Here is a 7,571-nt window from a genome sequence, read left to right as displayed (position 1 = left end):
TTCGATCTTTCCAATCCGGACGAGAGATCTCTCTCCCCTGTCGGTGTGCGAGGGGGTGGGGCAGTTTACACACAGAACCTGCTACATGCATGCAACACACACACACACACACACACACACACACACACACACACACACACACACACACACACACACACACACACACACACACACACACACACACACACACACACACACACACACACACACACACACACACACACACACACACACACACACACACACACACACACACACACACACACACACACACACACACACACACACACGTGTGCGCACTCAAACACATGGCGGAGAGAACTAAGCGCCCCGAGGGTAGTTATGTTACCCGTCTTGAGCATGGATGACCGGAAGATACATAACAGAGAAGATAATGGATATTAACAAGAAAAATAATGTTTATAATTTCTTTGTTGCCGTTTACATTTTGAATTATATTTGTTATTTTTAAATCAAACGCATCTATTTTAGATGATATATTTATTTAGATGTAAGGTTTTTTTGTAATATTATTGTATTAAGTATAATTTATTAAATAAAAATACTGTTATGAACACTATACAATGTCTTTATTTTGATAGTTACCAGAGTACATTGTATATTTAATACTAACATAAGCTGGTGATAGATAAATGCTGGTCTGCTGGTCTGCCAGCAGACACATATTTATAAAGAAAGAAAGAGAAGGGAGGAAATGATGATAGCTAGACTCAGAATAAATCACACAGCATTGAATGGTACGCTGCATGTCATGGGGAAAAGTAACAGTGACAAGTGTAGGAACTGTGGAGTTAAAGAAAATGTGGAACATCTATAAAGCTGAAAGAGAAAAACTAAAGGATAACGTTTTAGAGGCAGAGAGGGAATGGAGTGTGGTTGGTATTTTGGGAACAAAAGGTTTGCTGCTAAAGATCTGTACAACAAAAGATCTGTAGGACTGAAGGATTAATGGTCATCCACCTTTATGATTTCCCTTCAACGTCACCACACAACCATCTCTCTGTTCCCTGCTCTCGGCTTCCTTCCATCGTGTCGCTCTTCAATCCATCATTTTCATATCCTTCAGTATGTGCATGCAAGTGTGCTTTTGCATGTAAAAGAAGGAGTAGAGAGGAATACACAGCAAAAGGAATGAGAGCAGCTCCAACAGTAACATGCTGCATCAGAATTTATTATTTACATTTTATTGCACAACATGTACTTTTACTGCTGATACTTAAAGTATATTTTTGTTGATAGTATGTCTGTACTTTGACTTGTAATTTACATTGTTGTATTGGTACTTTTGCGTAAGTAATGGTTTTAAGTACTTCTTCCACCACTGCTGAAATCGTGCGAAGAAAATGTTGCCTGACCTAAGGTTCTGGGTTCAACATAACTCTGAGGGTTTGAACAGTTTCAAGATAAACTGCCAATGCCTGACTGAAAGGAACATGGGGGTTTGGTAGGGCCACAAGATCTTGTTCACTCAATGGGCGCAGGAGCTGGATCTCAGGAACAAAGACATTAGATGCACAGGGGGTATGTGGTCCTTCCCAGTCCACACCATAATCCTCACCAACCTGACATACGAAAGGAATAAAGCCGTTCAGAATGTGTAATCAATTACAATGTGGGTCATTTTGCATGTATTTTAAATAAATAATTGAGCCAGGGAATAAGATGGCATACATTACATCATCTAAAAAACGTTGTTTACCTGTGAGAAATCTTGTCCCTCTCTGTTGTTTAGTAACCACAACTGTAAAGGTGAACGGTGGCTTGTAGTCCTCAGCCCATGGTGATTCCATGCCTCCTTGAAACACTGAAGATGATGCTGAATATGTGGCATGAAGCACCTGTGTAGTGCATACAGGTCAATCTCTTGGTCAGGATTGAGTAATCCTTGGGCCTCCAGCTGGATGAATATTGTGTAGAACAGATCAAGAACATTTTCATACACATCTCTCCAAAGGCGCTCAATTCTGTAAAAGAAAGAATGAAATACAGCCTTTATATTGTATTTTTGGCAGGTCACATTATTCAACAGTTAGCAGGATGGAAAAGTTGTACAAGGTTCTACTAGTAATGGCTGATTGACACTTATGTTCAGACTGGAGTGTGAACACAATGATGAGCGAAGTGAGAGCTGGATTTTAGGTAGTGACCAATGAACTTGTTATGAACTGCCAGTAAAACGCCCCGCTATCACCCCCTGCCCCGCCTGAATGTAAGTATTGTTTTGTGAGGGTGGACAGACATGCTTCTTCTCTCGGTTTCATTGTACTTTAATAATTTATATTTTATAAATCCTCCATACCTTTGGTTATGAACACTCCGTCCAGTAATATGAGAGCTCCTGTTCTCCCCTTGTGTTTGGACCATGAAATGAGCAACCCTAACATTCTCACCCCCCTTGTCAGATCTGTAAGGGGAAAAAAGTACATTTATCTGAAGATGACTATCCAACATAATTGTACCTTCAAAAGAAAGGTCTTCTCTCGGAAAGCCTTCTTCAGGGTCTAAGCATACTCCTGTTGTAACCCAGCTCTGTTTTAAGATTACCGAAGAGCACCTTCATTACACTTGTTTGAAATTCCGAACACTCATTTTCTTTTTGATAATTGTACCTGTGTTACAAATGCTATTAAAATACATTTTAGTCAAATAAGTCTCATTGTACTTCATTTATTAGACATTTGTAGGACATTACATACCGAATTCGAGATGGCATGCCATATTGGCCAACAGCAGACAAGAAGCCTTCAAGAACAGTTGTAGCTCTGTTGTTGGTGGCACTACTTAAGTACACAATTAGCCTGGAGAATCCATCAATGCCACCATGAACAACAATCCTCCATCTGTGTGAAATATAACAGGATTAATTGGTTATTGAATTGGGGCCTCATGTCCAAATCACAGTTGATAAAGGCACATCTTGTTCATTAAGCTATGTTAGGAATAGGGTTGGAGGGGTATGGTTGTGGCAGGTTGGGTGATAACGTTGGATATTGCAATAGCAACATGTCCTGCAATATCACAAAACATTATTGCCATTGCAATATCCAACATTATCGTACATTGCATGTTAACCTTCTTTAAGTTAAAAAGAGTTGTACATAAATAAGTAAATTCAATGGTTTAATTTACTTTACCAAGGCAAGTAGATTTGTCAGCTGGGTGAACAACATTTATATTTTAAAGTACCTTTTTCCAACATCTAACCTCTCATCTCTACTAAAGATGGAATCACACAAGGTGCTAAAATGTTGGTTTCCGGTAGGCTAATCTCCGTAAAAGGACTTTGCCAATGGGTCCTGAGATTGTTAGTAGGCTAAAACTGATTTGACCACCTCAGGTGCTAATACAGTGCCCTAACAGAGTAAATATGAAGAGGAAACATGTGATTTCATGTGAACATATGATTTCATGGTACTGTTTGGAATTGAGACATATTCTAGATCATGTTCATACCTTTGAAAATGCTAATACATAATTTTGTATGTCAAAGCTTACACACATTTGTTAAAATACATCATGGATGTCCCAACTAAGGGTCAGTGTGGGTGCATTTCAACCAAGCAGAGAAACACCCGATTCCAGTGCACCAACTAGTTGTGAGTTCATGTGTCACTGCTTTGTTGGAACACATTCACACCAACCCTTTGCGGATAAAATTGGACACCACTGACATTATGGTACTATCAGAAGAACTCATATTTAGCTAGGATGTATGTGGTAGAGGGCTTGCCCCCATGCAAGGACTGTACCTTTAGTAGCATCTAATTGTGTTTTTTTTTGAAATTCAAACTCAATTATTATCTAATGAGTAGACAAGGAGTTCAATTCATATCCTCAACTAACTAACATACAGAACCCTCATTGTTATATTTTGTATTAAAAAAGGATAAAGGCATCTTTAAGTATTAATGACCTGGCCGTATATCTTTTAATGTTACTTTTTCCTCAGCCTTCAAATTGGTCTCACACTCAATACTTCCAAGGGTGCAATGTCTGTAGATAGGCCTACTTATTTCAGCAATCACACCTTCACCTCTGTTTTCTCACATGATGTTACTATTTAGTGATTTCAGGTGGTGTGGTACAGGCTTGGAACAAAGAACTGCAGGACTGCAGCACTTGAGTACAGGAGTTCAAGAGCAGTGGCCTACTAGATTATGATGGACACAGCTCAAAAAGCAGCAGGAAAAACTGACCTGATCAGCTTGTGATTACCGTCTATATGCCATAGACTATTTGGTGCAGGAACATTGTACTGACGACGCCTTGTAGTCTGGAGGGTTAACCTTCGCATCAAGATTGCTCCTGGATCCACTCTCTCCACTCCTTACTCGATGCCCTGATTGAAAAAGGAGATTTATTTGTTTATTCAAATTGGCGACTGGCTAAACCCACGTCATTTGGAATTGGGTTGAACATTGAGGTTAAACAAAAACTGTTAATTTTTACTTTGAATGTGTATGCCTCTGGACCGTAGATGTCCCAGCATCATTTTATATCCAGCATTCGGATTAGTGCGCTGAATCTCCATCACCAAGGCATCTACATCGTCATCGTTAATTGAAGAGTATAGGTCTGATTTTCTACAGTAGAAAAACATAAAACATATATATGTGTAATGTCACTTCAATTATATATTTATTACATAAGCGACAGCAACGTTAGTTAGGTGTAACAGTTAGCATGAACACAACTCCAGTTATCTTAACATTAATTTATACAGTGGCTGCAACTTCACGTGTATCAGGAAACATCTCTGACTTTAGTCATTTTTGATGAATAAACAAAAACCGCAATTTCACGATACAAACAGATTTCGGTGTAACAATAGTCATATCTGACAGAGCAGCTGTTAATAATAACTGACCTAACTTGTGTGCAACGTCAACATAAACGTTTTGGCTAACGTTGACGAACATCCACCAGTCTAACATATATACTCCATTTCAAACATCTCTTCGTATCATATTGCTACACAATACTAAATAATTGTTTGTCAATCATGTTTTAATTTTGTTAACTGTATTATACACGTTTTTGCCCACCAGTGTCGTCCATAGAAATAAAATAGGAGTAGAACGGACATTCCCATTCAAATCAACGTAGCAGGATAATGGATGTATTATATTTTAAGATAATGCAGGATGGTCAGAGCGGCGGCCATTTGTATGTGTACCGTTGCCATAGTGACAGTTGTAGCGGGCTGACCATATAAATAGAATATGAGTATAGTAGTATACTCGTATTCTATTTCTAGTATTCTATTTCTATGGGCTCGTTATTTGTATGACGTTAGCTAGATAGAGCAATAATTTGATTTTACGTTAGCTCAAGTAATTCACCTTAGGCCTTCTTCGACCGATCTCCTCTGAATTGTGCGGGATGACACACCAAACAGATCCGCGATTTCTCGGGTTGATAGACCGGACAGCACGTAGGTAGCGAGCATATCGCATGGAATATCCAGAGGCGGGCGTCCTGCACCTGTGCTTGAACCAACTTCTTGGACATCTTCCACACGAACACGGTGCTCAATCAGTGTCAAAGTATTTACAACTTCGTCATCCGTGTCGATATCTCGAAGAGCGCTTATCCGCCCGAGTACTTCGATAAAGTCTTCAATATGGGCCAACACGGTATCTGTTGGTAAACCGTGTTGATCAATTTGATCTGCTAAGGATAGCATAGCATCTTGGAGCCCACCGACGTCTTCCATGTTGTCTGCCCCGCCTTATTTTCATTTAGTAGTTATTATATAGTTTATAAAAAAAAATGTAAGTCCTTCTCCTCCATTTTCTTCCTCTTCTCGAGTAGTCAGTGTTGTGGTGCTGTTGCTTTGGTCTGGGTCTCTGGATCTGTGAGCTAACCACGCCCCGTTCATTTGCATATAAGGAATGGAAATGTCTCATCATGAAATGTCTCATCATGAAATACAAGTCACCTGAAATAAATAAATGCGTCATTATGAAATACAAGTCATCTGAAATAAATAAATATGTCATTATGAAATACGATTCTCTTGAAATAAATAAATGTGTCATTATGAAATACAAGTCTCTTGAAATAAATAAATGTGTCATTATGAAATAAAAGTCTCTTGAAATAAATGTCTCATTATGAAATAAAAGTCCCATGAAATAAATAAATGTGTATTTAAATGTACATGTATACATATTTATTGCCTCATTTATTTATTTCATAATTTATTTCATAGGCATATTTATATATATATGTATTTATTTAATTATTGATGTATTTATTTATTTATTTAATTTTGGCTTAAATGGCATTCCATACTCATTCACTACAGTCAGTAGTGGGAACCGCAGTAGACAAAAGGCGTTGCTATAGCAACACGTCATGTTTATGTGAAAAGAGGTGGTGTCAATATGACCCGCTGGCGGAAATAGGTAACAACAACAGAGGGTGCTACATAACACACTTTCAGGTGTGTGTGTGTGTGTGTGTGTGTGTGTGTGTGTGTGTGTGTGTGTGTGTGTGTGTGTGTGTGTGTGTGTGTGTGTGTGTGTGTGTGTGTGTGTGTGTGTGTGTGTGTGTGTGTGTGTGTGTGTGTGTGTGTGTGTGTGTGTGTGTGTGTGTGTGTGTGTGTGTGTGTGTGTGTGTGTGTGTGTGTGTGTGTGTGTGTGTGTGTGTGTGTGTGAGTGAGTGAGTGAGTGAGTGAGTGAGTGAGTGAGTGAGTGAGTGAGTGAGTGAGTGAGTGAGTGAGTGAGTGAGTGAGTGAGTGAGTGAGTGAGTGAGTGAGTGAGTGAGTGAGTGAGTGAGTGAGTGAGTGAGTGAGTGAGTGAGTGAGAGAGAGAGAGAGAGAGAGACTTGGCTTAATGAAGCGTGCAGTGCTGTGTGTGTGAGAGACAAGAGACTTACAGCATGTGTGTGCCCCCCCGTGGTAAACGATTGCCCCCCCATTCGATTTGTTCTGGAGCCGACCCTGCAGACTCATGGTCAGAATGCTGGTTGGGAGGCTCAGTTATTCCTGTTGACAGAAAATGGCACTTTTCTGAGAGGGAGCCAGAGCTAGCAGCAGCAGCTAGCTGCTAACTGCCGCGGCTGCCTCGTTCTATATCGTATAAGGCTTCGCCCTCTAAGGCTATCGCTATTGGGTAATCCCTCCTGCACGTGTGCAGCACTGACAGATTTAATCCACGCCCACCTATGACGTGGGCCCCACCTCCGGGCTCACTTCCGTATAAATAGGAAGTAGGCCCTACTATCTACTCCCACTTTTCTTCAGCACTCCGTTGCAGAAGCATTGTCAGGCAAAAACAGTTCTGTTAAGAGCTACTTACCGTAACACAAGCATTCCTCCTAAAAAGCTTCTGTTTTCCGGTAAAATGGAGACTGGACAGGAAAGTCAAGGCTGTGTCAGGGATTGCCTCGTATGCGGAACGGGCTACATTATGAGTTTTGACAGGCACTCACAGTGTGAGTCCTGCCTGGGATTAGAGCATGCGAACGCTGCTCTCAATCCCGGGGTGTCTTGGTCGCATTGTGCCCGTCTCCCGCTGGCCCTCAGACAGCAGAGAGCGGACGCT

At 40.4% G+C, this 7,571-nt stretch overlaps 1 long non-coding RNA gene across 2 annotated transcripts; it reads right to left on the bottom strand.

Annotated features, from left to right (window-relative positions):
• Positions 1–38: 38 nt before the first annotated feature.
• On the bottom strand, positions 39–6,418 carry LOC307027113. Of its 2 annotated transcripts, none has more exons than XR_013804535.1 (6): positions 5,067–5,342; positions 4,471–4,604; positions 4,218–4,360; positions 2,321–2,861; positions 1,721–1,985; positions 39–1,583 (listed from the first exon to the last, which is right to left on the bottom strand). It is a non-coding gene; the product is annotated as an uncharacterized lncRNA (long non-coding RNA). The 2 variants fall into 2 exon arrangements; XR_013804534.1 differs by lacking the exon at positions 5,067–5,342 and adding an exon at positions 5,364–6,418 and having other exon boundaries at positions 40–1,583.
• Between the last annotated feature and the right edge of the window lie 1,153 nt (positions 6,419–7,571).

The sequence above is a fragment of the Notothenia rossii genome (assembly GCF_949606895.1).
Source record: "Notothenia rossii genome assembly, contig: scaffold_383, whole genome shotgun sequence".
Classification (NCBI taxonomy): Eukaryota; Metazoa; Chordata; class Actinopteri; order Perciformes; family Nototheniidae; genus Notothenia; species Notothenia rossii.
The sequence above is the reverse complement of the archived record's forward strand: the minus strand, read 5'-3'. Positions and strand labels throughout refer to the sequence as shown.